This window comes from Schistocerca americana, chromosome 5, assembly GCF_021461395.2.
Source record: "Schistocerca americana isolate TAMUIC-IGC-003095 chromosome 5, iqSchAmer2.1, whole genome shotgun sequence".
NCBI lineage: Eukaryota > Metazoa > Arthropoda > Insecta > Orthoptera > Acrididae > Schistocerca > Schistocerca americana.
The window spans coordinates 34,531,070-34,553,179 of NC_060123.1; the positions used below are offsets into that span (position 1 = coordinate 34,531,070).

At 43.5% G+C, this 22,110-nt stretch overlaps 1 non-coding gene across 1 annotated transcript; it reads left to right on the forward strand.

The window, feature by feature from the left end:
• The first annotated feature begins 292 nt into the window (after positions 1-292).
• Positions 293-366, forward strand: Trnat-ugu. Its single transcript has one exon. It is a non-coding gene; the product is annotated as a tRNA-Thr (tRNA).
• Positions 367-22,110: the final 21,744 nt, after the last annotated feature.

Here is a 22,110-nt window from a genome sequence, read left to right on the forward strand (position 1 = left end):
ACAGGTGTTGTTGATATACCTCGATGTGGACAGCTGTGTTCTGTTCTTTCGAGAATAGTTACTGTCTTCATATATATAATTAAAGGCTACCCAGCCATTGACCTTCGTTTGTGCGAATGCGCACAGGTTGCCCAAACTCTTACGGGAATCGCCAAAGCGTGCGCGAGTAATGAGTGGATGGGCAAATGTCTATAAGGTACATTACATATGTAGAATTGTGGACAGTTGGGAATGTGAGTCTCACGGGAAGCGTGCAAGGGATAAGTCCCTGCGGTCGCGCTATTCATATGTGTCCTCGGTGGCTCAGATGGATAGAGCATCTGCCATGTAAGCAGGAGATCCCGGGTTCGAGTCCCGGTCGGGGCACACATTTTCAGCTGTCCACATCGAGGTATATCAACAACACCTGTCGGCAGCTGAGGGCTTCAGTTAGTTATCATTTAATAGGTAGTGTTGAGAACAGGCCGTCTTTTGAATCAAAGGAACTGTGGGCTGAGTGCTCCAGAACTGAATCTGGAGTTCGAAGGGCTTACAGGACGTTATGTATCGCATCATACAGTCAGGAGAACACTGTGTGATGTGAATCTCCATTCCCTACGACCTCGTACGCCACAACACCATGGACTCCGCTACATGTAGGCAAGGAACCACGCAGAACGAACGCCCCAGGATGGCGTCGGTGGTTGTCAACTGACGAAACTCGGATCTGTTTCCACCTCGGTAACCGCAGACAACGTGTTTGGACATAACTCAGTAATATCGAACAGCCTCGCGGGATTATCCGAGCGATCTAGGGCGCTGCAGTCATGGACTGTGCGGCTGGTCCCGGCGGAGGTTCGAGTCCTCCCTCGGGCATGGGTGTGTGTGTTTTTCCTTAGGATAATTTAAGTTAAGTAGTGTGTAAGCTTAGGGACTGATGACCTTGCAGTTAAGTCCCACACGATTTCACACAGAATATCTAACAACCCCAGCACTTTGTCCTACAGGTACAGCGAAGTGGTACTGGAGTGACGTTCTGGGGGCATTACATGGAGCTACTTTACACCTCTCGCGATTGTTGAGAGTGCTCTCACTGCTCTATGATACAGGGACGAGATTCTGCAGCCAACAGTGGTACCATGTCGCCAGAATTTTGGTGACAATCTCATCTTGATTGATGATAACTCCCATGGTGTTCTCGCGGACACGTTCTTTCAGTATGGTACGGTCACCAGAATAGAGCAACGTGCCTGTTTCGGCACTGGAACCGAATAGTACACGTGTGGTCTCGACTGAAACGAGTTGTTTTTGGGCGTCGGAAAAACAACGCACTCTACACGACTTACGCAGAATCAGCTCTGAGGAGAGGGACAATATGGACCAGAGTTGGCTTGATTGTCTCATCGATGATACGCAATGATGGATTCAGGCCTGCATCCGAGCAAGGGGACGTTCCACCAAGTACTGACGTTGCATGGTAGTGCTGTGAAGTCCCCTACCCCCCACAGGAAATAGACAGTTTTGTTGTTACACATTTTTTGGTCATTTGGACTCATTGAAAATGGATACATATCAAGCCTCGTACCCGGTTTTGTCTTCTGTGCCTTGAATTTTGAAGTAAACGGGCGATGCAAAACTTTTGTATATAGGTTGTAACGTAAATGAAACTTTAGAGTGTTTAGAATAGATAAATGGAAACACATTTCCTATGCGACAAAAATGTCGGTGGTGCGCCGTTTCCCCGCTAGCGGTTGATGAGGGTTTTCAAGCTAGTGATGTTCAGAGACTGTGTTCAAACTACCTGTAACGTCGCGAGTCAACACGCAATAGCATTTTATTGCAGTAAGCTTCTTTGAAGTACGGGCTCGTAGCTTTGGAGCCGTTGCGGTGGCAATATACAGCCGCTGGTATCTTAGAGTGACTCCCTCGCACCTATCGCTAGTCTAGCCGTGGGAAGCGCAACCTGTGTTAGTTAGAGCGACAGAACATTCAAGCCATTAAGAATCTAAATAAACAGCATTAGATATTATTAACTTTTGTTAAAAGTCAATATACAGCCCTTTGTTATTAAAAGGAAGGTTGTGTTAAAATCTCAGCTATCTAGCTGAGATACTTTCAGATTTAGAGACAATTACCTAAAATACCAAAAACCGATACTTATAAAATTAAAGTCAGTTAGGATTCACTGCATTTTGTCTTTTAGTATCATTTATAATTATTACTGAAGTTCACTAAATGGCAGAACAATTTATTTAGATTTTTTAATTAAAAACGTTCACTATTTTTCATAGAATTCAGAAAGGATTCCTATTAATTAATAACTATTTGTTTTGTTGTGTGAATAAATGAGAGTGGGTGAGAGTGTGTATGTGGGACGTACGATAACATTCAATATTATCTGATGTTAAACATTACGTAACTATGTCATGGGAAAATGTGAAGCAAGCAGTTGCAATGAAAGCTGTAATTTCCCTACCTTGCTGATGGCATAGGTACTTGCTTTTGTAAGAAGGCGGCCAGAATAGCCATTTGCAGAGTAATGATTTTCTAAAGTCATTTCGAGATTATTTTTCCTTTCGTTTGGTTTTGTTGAACATTTTATTAATATTTGGAAGATGAAGTGACGAAAATACGTCTGAGAATGTTGATTGGCTTAGGACGGTTTTGGCTTGAGAAAGAACTCGAAGGATTGTTTTGATTGGCTGGTCATTTTGAACAACCAATCAGAGTTAAGCATTTCCCGCGCTCTAGAGTAGTTATAGCCCCTGGAAGGAACGGCAGGAGGTCAGTCGTTGGCTAGTAGCTATAGGACGTACAGGTCATGTTGGACGTGTCCGTCTACGTTAAGAGTAAAATGAAGAAGTTACTGCCGGCCGCGGTGGTCTAGCGGTTCTAGGCGCTCAGTCCGGAACCGCGCGACCGCTACAGTCGCAGGTTCGAATCCTGCCTTGGGCATGGATGTGTGTGATGTCCTTAGGTTAGTTAGGTTTAAGTAGTTCTAAGTTCTAGGGGACTGATGACCACAGATGTTAATCCCATAGTGCTCAGAGCCATTTGACCCATTTTTGAAGAAGTTACTGGTATTTCGCGTCCGGATGGTATTGCCTTGAAAGCAGTTGCATTTACGGACACATTGTGGAAATTTGAGCTTTGTGGAATGTTTAATTGGAAAGATAAACGTGTGTGAACTTTCGGCCTTTGTAGAATTCCGTGTGGCATGTTTCATATTCATCTATGGATTAGTTGGCTAGCAGTTTCTTTGTTAGAAATCCACTGAAAAAAAAAGACCGAATGTGAAACTCATATATTGTAGTAGAGCATCGATTATAGATCAAGTAATAATTCGGGTCGGACTTAAGTACATTTCTGGCTGTCTTGCGTGTATACTGGGTTGTATGAACTGTGAGCTGAGGACATTGATATTAGTCAAATGGTTCAAATGGCTCTGAGCACTATGGGACTTAACATCTGAGGTCATCAGTCCCTTACAACTTAGAACTACTTAAACCTAACTAACCTAAGGACATCACACACATCCATGCCCGAGGCAGGATTCGAACCTGCGACTGTAGCGGTCGCGCGGTTCCAGACTGAAGCGCCTAGAACCGCTCGGCCACACCGGACGGCTGATATTAGTCGTTTAAATAAATACGACCTGATGGCTAATTCTTTAATTTTGAACCTAAAGAAATAAAGAACTTGTTGCGGAATTCTAACATTTTTTTCTAAAAGAATGAAGCAATCGCCCTCCACCCTAAAATCGTTATAAGATATTGCAGTATATCTTGCTAATAGCGTTCAGGCGGATTTTTCAAACGTAAGTATTGACGACGTTTTTCTTCAACGCTGCTTTTAACATCGTCTGAACAGTATCTACGTATGCAGAGAATCGGGCTGGTGATCAGACGCCGTACTGAGGTAGGTGGAACTTTTTGTAGTGCTCAGTACGACGAAAGACAGTGGTCAAACAATTACGCAACGCAACGTGACTTTTAACCTGCTCGTCGCATACCGTGTGATGAATATCGTTTTAGATATGTTCAAATGGTTCAAATGGCTCTGAGCACTATGGGACTTAACAGCTATGGTCATCAGTCCCCTAGAACTTAGAACTACTTAAACCTAACTAACCTAAGGACAGCACACAACAACCAGTCATCACGAGGCAGAGAAAATCCCTGACCCCGCCGGGAATCGAACCCGGGACCCGGGCGCGGGAAGCGAGAACCACGAGCTGCGGACTTTTAGATATGTCTCAGATATAGATTGGGAGGGGAGGGTTGGGAAAGATAAAGCGTTATGTGTAGGACACACTGATACACGTCACTGAAGAGCTTGTTATTCGTTGCACTGAAGCTGCAGCCATTATCCCTGATACACCTGCTCTGAGAGCGTTAGAAAGTCATTACCACGCAGACTCAGGTTGTGCGTGAATAAAAAAGGACGACATTTCCAGCAACAACTAAAAAAAGAAAAAATTATTTGTTAGCTTGTCTAATAATATCCATCTCCTTCTGTTCCCCTTCGTTCTTAATCATCACCAACTCAGTATTCAAACACTACTGCTGGAGTTGTTCTCAGTTCTCCAGATGAGAGGCTGGAATCCAGCCAGTAAACACAGTGTAGCATAGTCCTCAATAATTTACAAAGACGACTAATTCGATCGTCGGATTTCATGGAAGTGCGGACACAATGATGGATAGCTGAAATTATACCGTGCAAACGGTGTGCTCTCTAGGGTGGCTGTGGTGTTTTCGAAGTGTATTTCAGGAGTCGGGAGAAGGTGATTCTTTGTGGCCAAACTAGTTATTTCTTGCGCTACGGAAGACAGAGACAATCCGAGGTGCGTCCCCAGGCGCGGGCCAGTTGCTGGGAGAGTGTTGAGCATTGGTAGGCGTGGACTGTTCGGTGAAAAGAGAGACCTAAGAGCAGAGCTTGGAGCCATTGGCTAGCTGGAGGTGGTACTGGATAAAAGTGACGGACTTGGTTAGCATTAATTCATGGCAAAAAATTTCATTTGCTTCCGTGTAAATTTGAGGGTTGTGTTATTATGTGATCCTTTCCCTATAGAGCTTCAACTCTATTCCCGTTTTGTTGTTGTGGTGGTGTTTACCTGCGGGACGGTGTACTGAACTGCTAGCGATCGAATCTCGGTACCATCTCTAAAATGGAAACAGGTACTGGGCTTTTAATTATTGCCTTTGGAGTTGGGAGAACTTTAACCCTCTCTCATGGGTCATAGCGAGACTGGCGACCTTTATTTAGGAAGAGAATTACTAACCGTTCCCGACTGATTTTACGGATCAGTATGTCGTATAATTTTTGTCTCGTCTTGTTGTTGTTGTTGTTGTTATCTTCAGTCCTGAGACTGGTTTGATGCAGCTCTCCATGCTATTCTATCCTGTGCAAGCTTCTTCATCTCCCAGTACTTACTGCAACTTATATCCTTCTGAATCTGCTTAGTGTATTCATCTCTTGGTCACCCTCTACGACTTTTATGCTCCACGCTGCCCTCCAATGCTAAATTTGTGATCCCTTGATGCCTCAGAACTTGTCCTACCAACCGGTCCCTTCTTCTTGTCAAGTTGTGCCACAAACTCCTCTTCTCCCCAATTCTGTTCAATACCTCCTCATTAGTTATGTGATCTACCCATCTGATCTTCAGCATTCTTCTGTAGCACCACATTTCGAACGCCTAGACTGCATGAATTCTGTCGGCCACTGCTAGTGTAATTTTGCACGACTGCACGTAAGCTTCGAGGCACGGACGCAGGAACATTTCCGTAAGAAATGTCAATCAGTCTCACAGTTCAACTTCTACATTAATGCGTACGTGAACACACTTATAATATTTACTTTGCAATAAAAAGATTTACACGTTTAACGGGATGGGAAAGACCACTCTCATAACGCGCAGCAGCTAAGATTTACGTCACCCTCAGTGGCGACAACGTTCCGACTCGCAGTGAAACAATCTGAGAAGGAGGTCACAGATAGTGATCGGTGTCTGCGCGACCGCAGTGGCACGGACAACTGGAGCAGCGACCGGGCCGCTCGCCGAGATGACAGCCGGCCGAGTCTCGGTGCTCCTTTTGCGCGACGGCCCCGTTTGTTATCTATTAAAATTCCTGCAGTACGCCCCGTGGCGTGTGACAGGCGGTGCCAGCAAAGACTCGGCTCGGCGATGCTATCGCCTGATTGGGCGTCGGGTTGCAAGTCAGCTACACACTCGGGCACTTCACAGCCAGTGCACTGACACGCCACGCGTTCTTGCGCTCGTCTCCTGCAGTAGTAACGGTGGCACAAGAATATGTGAAGTATGAAACGTGACACGTCAGTTCGACGCCTCCGAATGTTACGATACGTGCACTGGAATACCGCTCAGCGGGTAGAGGAAAGAAATGGTGAATAATAGTGAGGACGTTGAAAATATATAAATTACGAGAAAAAATATACAAAAGAAGAAGTACGCAGAAGGGGAGGAGAAAAATAAACGAAACTTAACTGGTGAAGATGGCACGTGGTGTTATATCAGTGGTTACAAAATCGAGTCAAACTTACAATGGCTTCGACAGTATGAGCCCATTTATCAGTACGACGTTGCATACTGCATTCATGCGGAAGAATTGTCCTCCGTCAGCAGACATTCAGACACCACGCTGAAAGTGTGCCCAAGAGATTTCAAGCCGTCATAAAGACGACGAATGGACACAATCCATATTACAGTAGTAAGTTTATTTATTTTTTACATTTATTTATTTATTGCCAAATTATAGACCAGTTACCTTATGTTTAAAACAGGTCGTACATCTTACAATTTTCGTTTGTCATCTTTTTACAGTTTTCTTTTCTTTTTTTTTATCTACAGAATTTACAAAGAATGATACTTTTCAAAATAACAATACTTTGAGGATAGCGGTGCTTGTTGAAAGAGCGACTTCAGGGATGTGGAGGCACGCTGGCCGCGGATCGAATCCGGCCACCGGGGTTAGAGTGTCCGTCAGTCCTGACGGAGTTTTTTGGTGGTTTCCCACATCCCACTAGGTGAATTCTGGGCTGGTACCGAAGTCAAAAAATGGTTCAAATCGTTCTAAGCACTATGGGACTTAACATCTGTGGTCATCAGTCCCCTAGAACTTAGAACTACTTAAACCTAACTAACCTAAGGACATCACACACACCCATGCCCGAGGCAGAATTCGAACCTGCGACCGCAGCAGGTACCGAAGTCCCCCCCCCCCTCTCAGTTACAAGATTCGCAAGTATTTAGAATATTTCCTTTCACGTGGGATAACACTAGACGGAGACAGGCGGGTTGCAAAAATTCCGTCCCGACGGAGTAAAGGGGTGGTGACAGGAATGGCGTCCGGCCACCAATTAAATCAACCATGTTATGCTATGTTATGTTATATTATGTGAATCGGGGACCTATAGACGACGGAGAGGCTCCGACCCCGCCGCAGCCGCAGTGGTCCACAACCCCACGACCACTACCGCAGTCCACTTCATCGCTACGCCGCCCCACACCGAACGACACTTTCAGGGTCATTGTGCGGTTCGGTTCCCGGTGGACCCCCCAGGGAACGTCTCACACCAGACGAGTGCAGCCCCTATGTTTGTGTGGTAGAGTAATGGTGGTGTACACGTACGTGGAGAACTTGTTTGCGCAGCAATCGTCGACATAGTGTAGGTGAGGCGGAATAAGGGGAACCAGCCCGGATACGCCGAGGCAGATGGAAAACCGCCTAAAATCCATCCACAGGCTCGCCGGCTCGCCGTGAGGCGTAGCGCCGTATAACGATCCTGCCTTGGAGGCGGTTAAGTGGAAGATGTGTCTCAGAGCTGGATAGTGACAGATGGTGACGCGAGACTGGACGCGCACGTAGTTTATGTATCAGCCGATAGAGGACAGTATTGGATAGGAGGACTGTGATTTTTGTTTCGATTGTGCCCACTAGAGTGCACTAAAGTAAGAGAATGTTTTTCATAAACTGTTCTAGTATTTTCATAAAGTGTTATTATGTCTTTTTGTGTATGTAAAATGTTATAAATGTGTTTTAGCAGTATGAATGATGTGTGAGTGTGGTTTGAGGTTAATATAAAGATAATTGTTTAACGAATTATGTAGTAGGATTTAGTGTGGGAACATTTCGAAGAAGTATGGATATGGACAAAGGGGATTTTTGTAGAACAGTTTTGTAAAGTAAGTTTATGGTAAAGGGAAAGTTAATTCAGGAATAAATAACAATAGTAAATAACTTTATGCATAGAAACTTCCTGGCAGATTAAAACTGCGTGCCCGACCGAGACTCGAGCTCGGGACCTTTGCCTTTCGCGGGCAAGTGCTCTACCATCTGAGCTACCGAAGCACGACTCACGGCCGGTCCTCACAGCTTTACTTCTGCCAGTATCTCGTCTCCTACCTTCCAAACTTTACAGAAGCTCTCCTGCGAACCTTGCAGAACTAGCACTCCTGAAAGAAAGGATACGGCGGAGACATGGCTTAGCAACAGTCTGGGGTAGTTTCCAGAATGAGATTTCCACTCTGCAGCGGAGTGTGCGCTGATATGAAACTTCCTGGCAGATTAAAACACACACAGTTTTAATCTGACAGGAAGTTTCATATCAGCACGCATTCCGCTGCAGAGTGAAAATCTCATTCTGGGAACTTTATGCATAAACAAAATTTCAGCATATTAGATAATTACGTCGGTAAAAAGTGCAGTCGTTAGGTTTACTATTTTGGGATTGGTTATTGATGAAAAGCGCGGATTGACGCGGGAGAATGTTGTTTTGCTATTGGCTGCTGAGTAAACTGACCAATGGTAAAGCAATATTCTTCGCGCGCCTTTCTCTGCTGGTAGAGAAGACTTAGAGTATTCTAGAGAGGAGTCGGAGCCTAGCCATGAAACAGCTCGGACGTGTGTAGTAGTAGTTCCGATGGAAACGATAAGTTGCCCGATCTAGCAGTATTTCATACATCAAAAGTGTTGTAAAGTGACGGCATAATTATTCCGATGGGCGTGTAGAAATTTCGGAAATTTTAAGTGGATTTTGTGACGAAAAAAGACATATATTCCGCGTGGCGTATTGAGCAGGTCGGTGGCTAAAAACTGAGACTGTATTTGCGACCGACAGACTTAATATTTGGCGAGCATTATCAATCAAAAACAATCAGTATTTTTGTAGCTATTACGTTTTCGGGATATGCAACACAATAAACTTGCTGACGTGAGTGAAAGGGATTATGAGTGACTGCGTTAAGACTAGCACGGGCTTGACAGTGATACTTGTTCACCTAAGTTTCAGAATATATTAATTGAGGACAAAATTTCCAGTCTTTCATGTCATGTGAAAACTTTCTCCCGAAATGTAGATTAGTGACTTTAATTGCAGCCTGGTTCACGTCGATGTACAGTAGGTTTCACTCGGCTTTCCTACTGATGATCTGCTAAGACAATGTTCAAGGGTAGGTGCAGGTCCGTCGAAAAGGGACGGAAAGAACCGCGCCGCCGCAACCGGACCTCGACACAAATCCGCCGGGCGGATTCGTTCCCGGGACCAGGCGCTCCTTCCCGCCCGGAAAGCCGTGCTTTAGACCGTACGACCAACGGGGCGGGCTAAAGCAACCATGCTAAACCCGCTGAGAACCATGCCGACTGAGCGCCGATGCGGGATAGAGGTACAAGAAAAAGAACACATGTCCGAACACTTTTGATCAGATACTGTACCAAGTTTGCGTTGGAAGACTGACTTCTGTACACGGAAATGTAAAGTAACGATTTAGTGCATGACCCGTGCTACTGTGGAAATGCGACAGCCTCGTAACCCTGCGTGTCACCCGGCAATGTCATACCTCGCCCCCCCCCCCTCCCCCCCGGCCACCCGCATTAATCGCGGCTGTCAAAGCTGTTTTAATCGCCCCTCGGACATCGGGCGGCCACCTGCGCAGCTGGGCCACGCCCTCCGCACGCTCGCGACCTGCCACGGGTCCCTCCCCCCGCTTTCCTCTCCACCCGCTGTCAGGCCGCTCACAGCCGCGGGCGTCAGCAGAGGCGCTGCGAGCCAACACGCCATCCGCATTACTGAGCCCTCCACACGCGGCAGCCGGCGCCGCCGCGGGCTCAGCTGCCAGCCGGGCGTCGGATGTCTCTCCGCGGCGCTTCACAGCCAGCTGGGCTCCCTTCCAGCGCTCCGGGGCCCGTCCCTCAGCGAGAAAACTTCGCCAACTTCAGTCATCCGCCGCGACGTGAAGGGGAGAGGCTCAGTCTTCATATCTTATCAAAGTGGAACCTCTAGAGTGGAATCGATATAATATTCACGTGCTAAAGTGCGCGTCATTTACGACGGCGGCCGAGTTTAGGTTCGTTCCGCGCATCTGACGTCACAAAACACAGTCAGCCAATGAACAGAGGATGACGTTGCCAGAGCTCGATTGCAGTGCAGAGCACGGACGAGTGCCTTCTGTTTTAGAAACCTTTAGTCATAAATAAAGTAATTGAACGAAAGCAGTTGTAACGCCGGAAATGCATATCCTCCTATTTCCATCTATTGTACTATAATTTGTTTTCCTTATTTTTGTTACCTGAATATATGACATTTCTGTGTCTTTACATATTGTAATTGTTTTACTCTTTGTATATATATATATATATTTATGCATTTATGTCGATGTATAATTGGTTTGTTTCGTAAATATTATTTGTATTTTTACGCTGGGTCTTGCCTAGGGAAAACTGCTATCGAACGATTACATCGATAGGTCGTGTGAAGACCTAAAGTGTGTAGGATCTTTGGTAGTGTGAACTCTGCCGCGTGGAGCGCGGGCAGAGCTGTGGGAGTCTGGCTGGAGGAGCGAGTGGAGCTGGTGTGTTGTGTGACGCTCCCGCGAGTTGCCGCGCTTTCGGGGTTTGGCAGCATGTAATTGCGCTCGACTCGCGATGATAGTTTCTGACATGGTGTCGCGGACGGGAAGCATTAGCTGGCGCACATCAAGAGCCCGTTTCGCCTGGTGACCGTGTCGAGAAGAAGGCGCGCCAACATCCAGCTTCTGCAACAGCGACGGCCGACAATTAGTGACTGTCGCCACCTCCTCGATCGACGGCTTCAAACCTTCAGTCAACCAACAAGGAAGACTAAAAGCACGTAAAGTTTCAGAACTGTATGGCAGACCTCAGCTTTTCAAATTGTTCCATTTGCCTCTCAAAATTACAGCAACTTAGCATGAACCTTTGTTGCTCATTGTCCCAATTGCATTGCCAAGCAGGGTCCCTTCCTTTTCCGAAATGAACCCGAGTGTCGTTGAAATTCAAACGCCAGCATAATTCCATTTCACTGCTTTAATTTCAAAGTTCAATTTAAGTATTCATAGCTGGCTACAATAGTTAGATTACACAAGCACAAATTAAGAGTGCGAGTTTTGTTACCGTATTTTAGCTTACCTGTGACTGCAGCTCAGCTTGGTACGTACTAAATTTTACTACTGTTCATTGTTCAGAATCGTTTAATTCAAGTTCAAAGTTAAACCTCTTCTTTCTAAATTGCGTAGATTCAAGTAGCTTTAGAAATGATTGTTGAGGTAGTCCAAGACTAACTGTATTTCGATGTGCTTCAGAAAGAAAGATCACTATTAATTTCAGTCACTAAATTAACTTCCGATTTTCCAGTTTCATTAATTCTTTTGCTAAATTAAGTGTAGCGAAATTTATTACTTCTGACAAACTTTCCGTTTTCACACTACACGTGTCAACCTTCAGTTGCCACGCTTCTAGTGCTAATTATATGTGTAATAACCTTTCTTTTTCAGTTATTATAGTAATTGTCCATAGGACTGGCGACCGTAATTTCCCCCAAATCTCAAATATCTAATTACCGCTAGTTGATTGTTAACGTAACGGCCACACATTTACTTTCTTTATTAACTTTATCCCTATTTCAAAATTAATTTCCACCAGTTTCGCTTGCATTTTTCCTTTCATTTAGATGTAACCCTTTCCTCCCTCTTTACCGACAGGTTAACTTCGGTGACGATTGCTTTTCCAAAATTCCCATTAGGTACACGCGGTTTCATTTTTCACTGTCATTAAGGTCGATAAGTGAGGGGGAGGTTACACAGTGTCTTGATAGCAGACTTTCTTTTATAGAAAGTTTGGAAAAAGCATTCTTTATACCAATTGCTTCATATTCTATTAATTAATTAAACCAAACAAGCAATAAGCCTCCTAATTCAGGCGATAACAAGGAAAGGTGTTTGTATCATTCTCACAAACCGCTTTGCCGCAATAAAGAACAGCGGTAATTGTTTATTTCCTATTGTATTTCGACGAAACGTCAATAATTCATAGTCATACCAACAGTGTTTGTCGGTATTTTGCGTGATACTTTAAAGTCCTCCGGGAGATCTAATGAATGACGAGCTGCGTTAGCGTAATCGTTAAAGTGTCGGCCGGCACAGTAGCTCAGCGTGTTCGGTCAGAGAGTTAGCTGCCCTCTGTAATACAAAAAACTGAGTGAATGGATCAATAATGAACTTCAACGGGCGTCAGGAGAACAATAACGAACAAAAAATGAGATTACAAAAAAAAAAAAAAAAAAAAAAAAAAAAATGTGTGTGGTTGCTAAGCGAAAGGTTTTGAGTTCAAGCCTTGTTTGGTGCATAATATTTTCTTTATTTAAAAACAATATCGAAGTGTCTGACTTCATGAATTTTATTCGTTTGAATTTAATTTTGTGAAATTTCTAGTGACAACTAAAATCGACTATGTGGAAAGTATACGCTATGGACTTTTTCCTCTGCACACTCTTCAAAACTTTGTGCAATGGTTTACTACATCTAATGCTGCACAATAACTGCGTTGAACTTCGAAACAAAATTAAGTCATTTATGGGGGGGAAGGTATCAGTCAAGAAGATGTGTAAAAATCAAATTTTTGGGCCAAATAGTTTTTGTGAAATCGAATGATAAAGTGTGTCACAGCAGTCGAAACACCATGTGTCTACACAGGCGAGCAGTGCAATGATGACACAATGGCGCACATCGCGGAATGCGGGCAGCACGTCTCTGTAGCAGCTAAAGGGTTAATGCGGCCGTGGTGGTTTTACTTCATAAACTGCGCGCTCCCCCCTAAACGTAAGTTTGCGAACTATATTATGGCGCTGCTTCTCTTGGTGCGTACAACTGGCAACGCAGCAATCGCCCGCTTCTTGGCGGGCATGCGCGAACCGCCAAGATAAATGAATTGAACTATAGTCACACCTGCTATGTTTTTGAAAATTTCGTTCGTCACCGTCCTTACGGACACAAATTCGAACAGAGGGCTTACCAGTCATTCCAATTTTACGTATATCCACATTTCCATTGACGTCAAAAAGGATATAATAATTCCAATCCCAAAGAAAGCAGGTGTTAACAGATGTGAAAATTACCGAACTATCAGTTTAATAAGTCACAGCTGCAAACTACTGACGCGAATTATTTACAGACGAATGGAAAAACTGGTAGAAGCCGACCTCGGGGAAGACCAGTTTGGATTCCGTAGAAATGTTCGAACACGTGAGGCAATAGCTAGATTAAAGAAAGGCAAACCTACGTTTCTAGCATTTGTAGACTTAGAGAAAGCTTTCGACAATGTTGAGTGGAATGCTCTCTTTCAAATTCTCAAGGTGGCAGGGGTAAAATACAGGGAGCGAAAGGCTATTTACAATTTGTACAGAAACCAGATGGCAGTTATAAGAGTGGAGGGGGATGAAAGGGAAGCAGTGGTTGGAGTGAGACGGGGTTTTAGTCTCTCCCCGATGGTATTCAATATGTATATTGAGCAAGCAGTAAAGGAAACAAAAGAAAAATTTGCAGTAGGTATTAAAATCCATGGAGAAGAAATAAAAACTTTGAGGTTCGCCGATGACATTGTAATTCTGTTAGACACAGCAAAGGACTTGGAAGAGCAGTTGAACGGAATGGACTGTGTCTCGAAGGGAGGGTATAAGATGAACATCAACAAAAGCAGAACGAGGATAATGGAATGTAGTCGAATTAAGTCAGGTGATGCTAAGGGAATTAGATTAGGAAATGAGACACTTAAAGTAGTAGATGAATTTTGCTATTTGGGGATCAAAAGAACTGGTGATGGTCGAAGTAGAGAGGATATAAAATGTATACTGGCAATGGCAAGGAAAGCGTTTCTGAAGAAGAGAAATTTGTTAACATTGAGTATAGATTTAAGTCTCAGGAAATCGTTTCTGAAAGTATTTGTATGGACTGCAGCCATGTATGGAAGTGAAACATGGACGATAAATAGTTTGGACAAGAAGAGAATAGAAACTTTCGAAATGTGGTGCTACAGAAGAATGCTGAAGATTAGATGGGTAGATCTCATAACTAATGAGGAGGTATTGAATAGGATTGGGGAGAAGAGGAGTTTGTGGCACAACTTGACAAGAAGAAGGGACCGGTTGGTAGGACATGTTCTGAGGCATCAAGGGATCACAAATTAAACATTGGAGGGCAGCGTGGAGGGTAAAAATCGTAGAGGGAGACCAAGAGATGAATACACTAAGCAGATTCAGAAAGATTTAGGTTGCAGTAGGTACTGGGAGGTGAAGAAGCTTGCACAGGATAGAGTAGCATGGAGAGCTGTATCAAACCAGTCTCAGGACTGAAGACCACAACAACAACATTTCCATAAATACTGAACACGAATAGACTACGTGATCGAAAGCTTCCGTGCACCTATTGGCGGACATCAATCGGCGTGTGTCCACCCTTCACCTTTGTAACGTTATAGACTGTGCTCGGGAGAGGTTCAGCGAGGTGCCTGAATGACTGAGGAGGATTGGTAGTCCATTTTTCCTCAGTGGTCCAAACCAGAGAAGGTAGTCATGTGGGACGCTGGGGTCTGCAGAGAAGTCGATCGTCTAACTCATCCCAAAGTTGTTCCATTGCATCCAGATCGGAATTCTGGGCAGGGTAATCCATTTGAGAAGTGTTAAACCCCACAAACCACTGCCTCACAGATGCTGCTTTATGAAAGCGTGAACTGTCACGCTGATGATGATGTTTGGTTTGTGGGGCACTCAACTGCTCGGTCATCAGCGTCCGTACAAATTCCCAATCTGTACACAGTCCAACCGAGCCACTTTCACGAATGATCATGGAATGATAAGGACAGCACAAATACCCAGTCCCCGGGCAGAGAAAATCCCCAGCCCGGGAGGGAATCGAGCCCGGAACCCCTGATCCAGAGGCAGCAACGCTAGCCACTAGACTACCAGCTGCGGACAACTGTCATGCTGGTGAAAACGATGATCCTTTCCATACTACTCAGCGACTGCACGCAGTACAGTAAGGTTGATGAGTATCTACATAAAAACCAAATAGAAACAAACAAGAGGAAAGTCGAGAAAAACGACAAATATTAGCCAGAAGTAAACAGAGCTGCAGGTTATGATTATGTATGGAGGAAACAACGAAAAAGTGACATTTACATACAGAATAGATGTCACAGATCAAATCGACAAGATAGTAATATATAGCTTTCGGTAGGTGCTGCAGTTCTGGTTCAGGACGCTGAAAGCTTAGAGAAGTTAAATTAAACGAATCTTATTTCCGGAAAATGCAATGGTGTGTGTCACTATTGTGAAGTCAGTGACGAAGATACCTGCGTATTGTTAGACGGTACAGTAGCTGGGGAGTTTAAAGGAACCTTCGATTATAGAATGTACTGAGACCCGCGCCACGCTGCTCCATTAAGCGTCTAAATTTGCGCCAAGTGGAGGGTGCCGAGAGGCACTCTCGATGACACTAGAGAATCGGCGACCTCGTTAAGCGAAGTGAGCTTCGATTTTTCGCCTCGAGTTATGCGCAGCCTATCGAGATTTTCGAGTGGTACTTAAATTATGCCTCACTTAATGTACAGCTCAACAAGGAAATATTCGCTTTCCGCTGCCGACGATGCATTTCGAACACAACTTTGCACTGCTTCCTCATTCGCAAACACGTCATCAAACTTGCGACTACAACAAAGTCTTTCAGTAGGCAGCTAAAGATGATTCCGTAGTTGGCAACATGTCTTCTTTGTGTTACATGGTACGTAAAATTACGTGTGTTATACGGCTTGTTTGTACCTTTCGTATTCTGTCATTAATTATGTGGACATTCACGTTAGCCGAATATCTTTATAAAATAGCCAATTGTGTATTCGTGTACAAGCTCAGTTGCTAAATTTAATATCGTGCTACGTACGTAAAACTTTTGCTAGTGTCAGCTCCTGTGGATAAAATAAACCAAATGCTAAGCGCTTTATACATTATCTGGAAACGAGAAGTCATATCTTAACAATTATGTTGACTTCTTACAGAAACGACGAATACGTAAGCAACAGAAAGATTATTGGAAAAACATTTGAGCAAGAAGGAAATGTTGTTAAGCAGCTTTTTATACACTATAGAAAATTCTAATTGATAAATGACGGTTGGAGAAGCGAAATTAAAGAAACTACAACGCTTTCTTAAGCTACTGTTAAAATCACTACTTAAAATGCTCTAGTTTTGGTTTCTAATGTCTCTGATTTGTTCAGAACGATCCGCATCGTTTCCTCCAACGCTTTATGTAGATACTAGATGTCTGCTGTCTCGTTCTTTCTTCTCTTCATTAACCCCATTTCGCGTACACAGAAAAACGACATAAATGACTAAAAAAAAATTGTTCAAATGGCTCTGAGCACTTTGGGACTTTACATCTGAGGTCATCAGTCCCCTAGACTTAGAACTACTTAAACCTAATTAACCTAAGGACATCACAAACATCCATTCCCGAGGCAGGATTCGAACCTGCGACCGTAGCAGTCGCGCGGTTCCAGACTGAAGCGCCTAGAACCGCTCGGCCACAACGGCTGGCGCCATAAATGACTCCACGCCTGTCAGCGATGCCTGCCATCCGATCACATTCATTTAAAAAAAATTAAGAATCAGTATCAAAACTCCATGGAGGACACGCATGAATTCTGACTGTATACTACTTCTGGGTGGGGATAAGTAAGCCCTGCAGGAATGCGTGGCTGATATGGACAGCCTACACAGCGAAGAATTTGGGTTAAAGATACACGAAACAATGACGAAAAACGAAAGATATAAGATAAGAGTTTAACGTCTCTTCATCGACAAGATGGTAGGAAATGGAGATCTACATCTATACTCTGCAAGCCGTCTTACGGTGTGTGGCGGAGGGTACTTCTGACATCGGTATTATTATTATTATTATTATTATTATTATTATTATTACTATTTCTTTCTTGTCTCAGACGTTACGTCTGGTTAAAAATGGAAGGTGACGCGGACCTTGATCAAGCGTGACTTCCTTTTAACTGTACGGTATATGTTATATTGCATTTAGGAACTTTCGGGTAATTGAACAAGTGTCAATAATTATAGATTTCTGTAGTTGTATATATAAGTTTGGATGTAGCTGTATTGCATTGATGTACTGGTGGATATTGTGTGGTATGACTCCTGTAGTTGATAGTATAATCGGTATGATGTCAACTTTATCCTGATGCCACATGTCTTTGACTTCCTCAGCCAGTTGGATGTATTTTTCAATTTTTTCTCCTGTTTTCTTTTGTATATTTGTTGTATTGGGTATGGATATTTCGATTTGTTGTGTTAATTTCTTCTTTTTATTGGTGAGTATGATGTCAGGTTTGTTATGTGGTGTTGTTTTATCTGTTATAATGGTTCTGTTCCAGTATAATTTGTATTCATCGTTCTCCAGTACATTTTGTGGTGCATACTTGTATGTGGGAACATGTTGTTTTATAAGTTTATGTTGTAAGGCAAGCTGTTGATGTATTATTTTTGCTACATTGTCATGTCTTCTGGGGTATTCTGTATTTGCTAGTATTGTAAATCCGCTTGTGATGTGATCTACTGTTTCTATTTGTTGTTTGCAAAGTCTGCATTTATCTGTTGTGGTATTGGGATCTTTAATAATATGCTTGCTGTGATATCTGGTGTTTATTGTTTGATCCTGTATTGCAATCATGAATCCTTCCGTCTCCCTGTATATACTGCCTTTTCTTAGCCATGTGTTGGATGCGTCTTGAGCGATGTGTGGCTGTGTTAGATGATACGGGTGCTTGTCATGTTGTGTTTTCTTTTTCCAATTTACTTTCTTCGTATCTGTTGATGTTATGTGATCTAACGGGTTGTAGAAGTGGTTATGAAATTGCAGTGGTGTAGCCGATGTATTTATATGAGTGATTGCCTTGTGTATTTTGCTAGTTTCTGCTCGTTCTATAAAGAATTTTCTTAAATTGTCTACCTGTCCATAATGTGGGTTTTTTATGTCGATAAATCCCCTTCCTCCTTCCTTTCTGCTTAATGTGGATCTTTCAGTTGCTGAATGTATGTGATGTATTCTATATTTGTGGCATTGTGATCGTGTAATTGTATTGAGTGCTTCTACTTCAAATGAGTAGGTCAATATTGGTATAGTATAAGTATTTATAGCTTTTGTCTTGTTTCTTGCTGTCAATTCTGTTTTCAGTATTTTTGTTAGTCTTTGTCTATATTTTTCTTTTAGTTCTCCTTTTTATTATTATTATTATTATTATTATTATAATTAGTTACGTGCCATTCGTGAATGGTGCCTGAAAAGAATGTCGGTAAAGCTGCGAATGGTCTCTAATTTAATCAATATCCTCGTCGCGATCATTTCACGACACGCACGTAGGAAAAAGTAAAATGTTAGCCCGACTGTCTTTGCCACGTACGCTCTCGAAATTTCAAAAGTTAACCTCTCCGCGATGCACAACTTTCTTCTACAGCGTCCGCCACTGGGGTTCGTCGACCTTCTCTATAAGTCTATCGTGCCGAGTAAACGAACCCCTGACGAGCCGCTCTTCGTTGGATGTTCTCTGTCTGTTCCATTGTCCAACTTCGTGAAGGTCCCTGACCGACCAACAGTTCTCAAGACTCTATCGAAAGGGTGTTTTCAAAGCCAATTCTTTCGTGGGTGAACTACGTTTCCTTAAGGTTTACACACAGAATCTCAGTCTGGCGTCTGCTTTTCCTACTATTTGTTTTATGGGGTCGTTCCACTACGGATGGTCGCTACGGATGGATATTCTATGAGGGTTACAGTTTATACCGATGTGCAACCAACAGTGTAATCGCACAGTAGTGGATTTCTTCGACTGTTTACAGGGGGTGGACAAAAATGCCGTGCGGGATTAGCCGAGCGGTCTTAGGCGCTGCAGTTATGGACTGTGCGGCTGGTGCCGGCGGATGTTCGAGTCCTCCCTCAGGCATGGGTGTGTGTGTGTGTGTGTGTGTGTGTGTGTGTATTTGTCCTTAGGATAATTTGGGTTAAGTAGTGTGTAAGCTTAGGGACTGATGACATTAGCAGCTAAGTCCCATAAGATTTCACACACATTTGATTTTTTTTTTTGACAAAAATATGGAAAGAAAACACCGCGAGAAATGTTTGCTTGAAGATAAATGTAGATGCTATTCAAGCCTGCAATTTGATTGCATTGTTGTATTTGACCACGATTGGCACCTGTGCAGTTTTCTCACGTACACTGCAAGTCTCATCGTGGTAAGAATAGCGTTCTGTGTAGTTTCGAGAGCATTACGTCCGTGCTAAGTGAATCCGAACGTTCGAAAATTGTTGGTGGTTGTGTGGTGGGTGCTACCGCAACTTAAGGAGACGAAGTGTTTGGTATTCGAAGAGACGCCATATTGAAGATTTATATCGTATGCAGGGAAAGTGGGAAAACGTCATCCGCTAGGTCACAAGGTGGACAAAATTGTGTCTTGACTGATAGTCAGAGAAGACCCTTGAAGAGGACGTTGACGAAAAATAAAAGGACGAAATCTGTACAAGTCACTGCAGAACTGAAAGTCGCACTCGCGAACACTGCAACACCAAAACAACACGACGGGACCTCCACAAGCAGGATATTGCAGGACGAGATATAATTCCAAAACGACTCATCAGTGATGCAAACGCTGTTAACAGGAAATCGTAGCGCCGAGCCCATAAAGTCTGGACTAAGGAGCAATTATGAAAAGTCGTTTGTCCGGTTAAGGCTTGTTTCACACTGTTTCCAACTTCTGACTGAATTTACGTCACAAGAGTGAAGCGCGACGGGGGTTGCGATATGGGCAGCCATAGCGTGGTATTACATGGACCCCCATGGTTTGCAAGGTCCGCATTTGGCTGATCAGATACATCCCATGGTACAGTATCTGTTCCCAAACGGCGATGCCGTATTCCAATAAGTCAGGGCTCTATTAATACAGCTCGCATCATCAAGGACTGGTTTGTGGGAACGAGGACGATTTGTCGCTTCTCTCTTGCCACCATACTCACCACATGTCAATATTATTCAGCCTTTGTGGTCTACTTTGGAGAAAGGGTGCACAATCGATAACCTCCTCCACCATCGTTATCTAAACTTGTCACTATTTTGCAGGAAGAATAGTATAAGATTCCATAGAAAACCATGCAGGATCTGTATTTTAGACACTCCGAGACGACTGGAAGATGTTTTGAATGCCAACGGTTTTCCTACACCGATTTAGGCAGTACAAAGTGTTGTGAATTTTGCCGCTGCGATATTTTTGTCCACCTCCATGTGTGTGTAATAGACGTTGCATTTATTTATGTCCAGTGGCTGTCTCAATACATCTTCTGCAGATCATCCAGTATTTCGCTTCAGACTTCTGTCTTTGCAGCCTTCCTATAAACAATACCCTCGACCGAATAAAATCACCAAGCCTACAACATTATCCACTAGCTAATTAAAATAAACTGTAAATAGTAGTGACTCTGTAGCTCTTTTCTGGGATACTCTCGATATTACCTTACACTGGTACATGTTTCATTGAGGACCACTTGTTGATTTCTATAGGCAACGAAGTTCTGTATCCAATAACATATCTAATCCGATATTCGGTAAGATGGCATTTTGTTTACCAAACAATGGGGGACTGTGTCGATTGTCTTCCTGAAGTAAAGGAACAAGGCATCAACCCGAGCACATCTGTCTGTGGTGCCCTGGATCTCGTGGACGAACAGAGCGATTTGAGTTTCGCAAGGCCTTTGTTTGCAGAATCCATGCATCTCTTCACAGAGGTGGTCTTCGTTTACCGAAATCGTTATACAGCTCGGACTGGACAAGAATTGGGAAGGAAATCAGCCTTATGCTTTTCAAGCGGATGTTCCCGGCATCCACTTTAGCCGATTTAGGGAATGCACTGAAAATCTAAATCTGGATTGCCGGATCAAGATTTGAAGCGAGTTCCTGCCGGAGGCGAGTTGAGTGCCTTAACCTCTGTACAACTATTTCCACTTGCTGCATCCAGCTAACCACTGGCGTCCTTGTTTAAGTTGAGCAATAAACTGGTTCCAAGCAAGGAACACAACGGATTCTCGAGAGCAGGAGAAGAAGTTTTTTTCACTAAAGGATCTCTACACTGGCATCAAATACCTGTCATTAATTTTAAAAAAAAGATGTTTCTGGAATTGTATGTTTAGAGTTCATCGGAAAGCGTGGAGAAGAAATTGGACTAATTCAAAATTTGGTGCTACAGGAAGAAGATATACAATTTAGTGGACAACTGTAGAGAGTAGGTGAAGAAAAACGTTCACTAATAATAAAAAAAAATCTAGGTTAGTGGGGTATCTCACAAGGCAACAGGTTTCGTGCTACTGGAAGGAGAGCAGGAAAAGTGGCAGGGATGTTCAAAGGTTTGAATGTGCGAACAGATTTTTCAAGAGCGGTGAGTATGATGGATATTTCGTGACGATAACTTGGCACATGATACCAGGAGATGTTAGGATGGAAACCAACAAATAAGAGGAGTGATTTACTGAAAAAGTTTTTCTACAGTCTCACGTTGGCCTCTTCTCAGCCCAAACTGGAAACAATTTTTAAGCCACGTGTCGGAACCGTGGGACAGAGGGTTAATTGGGATGCTAACAAGTCGAAAGAACAAAGCAGCAGCATACAAAAGCGTCCGCCACACATAACATAACTCTGGAACACGTGGCAGCGAGGTACGGCAGCCGAATGACTAACAGTACCACACGAGCGAGCCGGGACCTCATTACCCTCCGTGTAAGTGCCC